Source organism: Octodon degus, unplaced genomic scaffold, assembly GCF_000260255.1.
Source record: "Octodon degus isolate 3935 unplaced genomic scaffold, OctDeg1.0 scaffold00081, whole genome shotgun sequence".
Classification (NCBI taxonomy): Eukaryota; Metazoa; Chordata; class Mammalia; order Rodentia; family Octodontidae; genus Octodon; species Octodon degus.
The window spans coordinates 1,074,139-1,078,618 of record NW_004524657.1 but is presented as its reverse complement, the minus strand read 5'-3'; the positions used below and the strand labels follow the sequence as shown (position 1 = coordinate 1,078,618).

Here is a 4,480-nt window from a genome sequence, read left to right as displayed (position 1 = left end):
TTTGGACAGGGGAGGCAGTTCTGAGGCAGGGACTGTGCACCATGAGACCACAGTGGGAACTCACTTATCCTGAGGGATGCACTTCCCATGGAGGCTGAAGGGCACACCCCACCCCCCATCCCCCACAGCTTAGCCACCATGGCAGGGCTTATCACCCTAGTCCTCTCATCCTTCCCTTTGTCTTGTCCTCTAGCTGGGCTGCTCCATCCTGGAGGATCTGAGCTTTCTGTTTCCACACACATGCCTAGTTTGCAGTGATGATGGCTTCAATAGCTGCTGTCATCTGATGTCACCTGTTCTCTGCAACCCTCAGGCTGGATATGCGTGATCTGTACAGTGGCCCCTCACTGGCCTTCCAAACCTCCACTGAAGGCCAGCATGTTTGATCAGACTTTTGGAGGATGCCTGTGTTGAGCAGGCCAGGGCAGGGTCATTGTTATGGTTCAAGTTCCCCTTACCTGTGTGTATGAGGCCTTACAAAGGCAAGGCACTGACAGCTCTGATAACAAGGGACACTGCCCCCAAGGAAGCACCATAGTGAAGGTAAGTGCAGCCATTGTCACTGACTCCCCAGTACTGGTCCTCTTGCTGCCCTTCCCATTTCCCTGTATCTGTGTTGTACCCTGTGAGAACACATCTTGCTCTGTATGTGACCTGGGCTGCAGTCTCACTGAGCTCTGTCTTTGGAGACAGAGTCCTGCTGTGTTACCCAGGTTGGGACCCAGAGTCCTCCCATCTCAGCCTGCAATTGCCCTCCCTTCAGCCTCTGGTAGCATTATGTCTGTGTATCCAATCTGCTCCTCCTTACCAGAACCTTGAGCTGGTCACTTGTTGAGCACAATTTCTGGCTTTTAGGTTAAGATGGGCCTCAGGTAGGCACAGCAGGAAGGCAGAAGCTATGGGCAATGACAAGCGCAAGCAGCCTAGCTAAATGATGGCAATGGCCAGAGACAGAGCTGTGCAGGCACAGTTGTTCCATAAAGACGTCCCCAGGGTAAGACTGGGAGGAAAACGGCACAGCCAGCCTCCCCCAAAGCTCCACAGATTCTAGGACATCATTATTAATATCATGCTCTATTAATACTTTATACATTTCACATATACAGAATTAACCTCCAGACTCCAGATCTTTGTGCTCTCCTGCCCTATGGGCTGGGTAAATGGGCCAGCAGGGCAGCTCTTCAGTGCTTCAGGCAGGATGCCCAGCTTCAGGTGGGCTGAGGAGAGACGGGGTTGAGACCAGTGCCCCAAAACCTCAAGCCTGTGTGGCCAGGCTGTAGACCAGCGTGTGCAGAGGCTCACACAAGTGGGTTCATTCACGGAAGAGGACCTCACGGAAGTGGAGGAGATGCGAGGGCAGCCAGGGGGACCAGTGCACTCCAGGGATCTTGTTTCAGCTAAGGACGCCAGGATGTGAGGGAGGAGTGTGCTGGCCTGCAGGTGCTGAGGTCTGGTGGGACAGAGGCATGTCAGGAAGGATGGACAGCAGCCTCACAGGCAGGAACCAGCCAAGGTTGTGTGGACAATGGATGCTATCTCCCTGGCCCAGAGATATTGGCTATAGGCAAGGCTGTGGGTGACCTTCTGGGCAATGCTCTTCTCCATAGGATCCCAAGCATTCAGTAGCACCACATCACTTAGCAAGAATGCTTCAAAGATCACACATGCATGAACACATGCGCTCATATATATCTGTATGCACACACATGCACGCACTCACATCCATATGCACACATACACACATATGCACACATCGCCACTGTCCTGTCAGTCAGAACTGCACCAAAACACGAATGTGACCCCTGACAAAGGGACAAGCCTTCAGAGGGCTCCACTGTTCCTCATCCATGATTCGGGGTGCCTCAAAAATCCTGTGACCTTGAGAAAGAAAAGGATGACTGCTGGGTGACACTGAAGCATGTGCGCTGATTTATGTGACAACATTATGTTGTCAAGACGCATCCCTTTTCCTACAAATACCTCATTTATATTTATGGCACAGTAGTACTCCAATGTGTGTAAATACTACATTTTCCTTAGCTATTCATCTATTGGGAAAAGAGAAATTTTGTTTTCCTAATAAAGAGTAAAGGTCCTGAAAAATCTAGGTACAAAAATCTGGAAGAGCTGGATGTAGTGGCACACACCTATAATCCCAGCAGTCTGGGAGGACACATTCAAACGCAGCCTGTGCAACTGGTGAGACCCTATCTCAGAATAAAAAATAGCTAGGCGTGGTGGCACACCTGTAATCCCAGCACTAGGGAGGCTGAGGCAGGTGAACCACTGTGAGTTCGAGGTCAGCCTGAACTGCATAGTGAGACCCTGCCTCAAAAAGAAAAATAAATAAATAAATGTAAAAGGGGTCTGGAACTGGGGGCTGGGAACGTAGTTCACCATAAAGACCTTGGATTCAAACCCTAGTCGTGGAAAGAGGAAAGAGAGGGGGAGCCATCTGGAGGAGTAAAGGGAGGAGGAAGAGGCGGGGGAGGGGAGAACTCAGGAAAGGCGTCAGGGCTGAAGAGCCCAAAATCGCAGCCCACCGCCACACCTCAGGCCTCCGCTCCGGGTCCCCTCCCTGCTCCTCAAGTCTTTGTGCCCCCTGGTCCGCTTGCTCCACCTGCCTCTCAGGTTCCCAAGGAAAGTGGGTTGTTTGCAGTCGCCATGGGAACGCCGTCACCATGGGAACACCAGCTCTCTCCCACCCCCACCGCACCCCAATCCAGTTGAAAGTGCGGGGGCGAAGCCCGAACGCCCCCCTGAAACGCCTTGAGCGGAGGCTCTGATTGGCCGGCAGCCGCACTGAGTGGGACCTGGCTAAGGATGCTGTGGGCAAGGCGGAGGGGACACATTGCAGAGGCGGAGGCTGCGGCACTTGTCCCAGCGCCGTAGGCCGACACCGGTCGAGCTTCCACTCAGAGACTCCAGCAGAAGAGGCAGGGAGACGGTGGGCACGGGGCGCCCAGCCCCACCTACCGCGGACGAAGCCAGCAGCCGCGAGCTCGCGCCTTCTCACCCAGACCGGAGATGGGTTGTTATTTGCAGGCGCTGAGTAAGGAGCTATGGGAGTCAAGCCCTGGCGCGTCTACCCGAGTGAAGCCAAAATGCACGGGACTTGTAAAAGGTGCTTAAAACCAGCCTGGCGGGAGGCACACCTGTCAGAACAGAACTCCGGGAGGCTGAGGCAGGACTGCAAATTCAAGCCCAGTCTGAATAGGTTAGCAATTTACTGAGACTCTGTCTCAAAATTAAAATTAAAAAAAAAAAAAAAAAATCAGAACAACAGAGCCCTAGGACAGCAAAAGCAGAAAGAAGGACAATCAAATGCACTGCTCATGAAAAAGTAAAGTGCAGAAGCCACTTTGGAAAGCTTCTGACAGTTCCTCAAAATATTTGTAAACATAGGATGGATGACCTACAGCCAGTAGTTCCATTCCTAGGTATATACCCAACAGAACTGAAGGCACGCTTTTACTCAAAAATTTTTATGTGAATGTTTATAATAACATGAGCCATAATAACCAATGGTAGAAATAACCTAAGGATGAAAACAATGGGGCCGGGGAGGTGGCTCAGTGGAATAAGCGCTTCCCTGGCAAGCGCAAGGGCCTGAGTTCAATCCCCGGTTCTGAAAAAAAAGAATGAAAACATTGATATACAACATAATTTTTTTGGTCGGGCTCCGCCATGGCGTACCGGGGTCAGGGCCAGAAAGTCCAGAAGGTGATGGTGCAGCCCATCAACCTCATCTTCAGATACTTGCAGAATGTACAGATCCCGGATCCAGGTGTGGCTGTATGAGCAAGTGAATATGCGGATAGAGGGCTGTATTATTGGTTTTGATGAGTACATGAACCTTGTATTAGATGATGCAGAAGAAATTCATTCTAAAACAAAGTCAAGAAAACAACTGGGTCGGATCATGCTGAAAGGAGATAACATTACTCTGCTACAAAGTGTCTCCAACTAGAAATGATCAATGAATTCATACAGGGAAGTGAGGCAGTGGCAATTATGATATGTAAAAAGGCAATTGTTTAAGTGGTTTGCCCTAGGAGTGTTTGTAAAACTTTTGTTCATATTGTTTTGACTACTCTTATGTTTTTACTGAAGGCCAATAAATGTAGAGTTGCTTTTATTAAAAAAAAAAAAAAAAAAAAAAAAAAAAAAAAAAAAAACATAATTTTTTTTTAAATAATAGGCTGGGGAGATAGCTCGGCAGTCTAAGTACCTGCCTAAGTACCTGCCTGTAAGGACCTGTGTTCTATCCCCAGTACTGCATGCCATGCCGGTCCCAGAAACCAGGCATAACGGCGCACACCTGTAATCCTGGCGCTGGAACAGACCAGCCCTCCTGCAGTTTGTCACCCACACCTTTACCCTGGTCCTCTTCTATGACTTTTCTCCCACTGGCTCCCACATAAGGACTCAGGGATGGCACTTAGGGCCACCCAGAAGCCCAGGAAGATTCACAGATTCG

At 50.0% G+C, this 4,480-nt stretch overlaps 1 pseudogene; it reads left to right on the top strand.

The window, feature by feature from the left end:
• The first annotated feature begins 3,680 nt into the window (after window positions 1-3,680).
• On the top strand, window positions 3,681-4,005 carry LOC101587714 (annotated as a pseudogene).
• The last annotated feature ends 475 nt before the right edge of the window (window positions 4,006-4,480 follow it).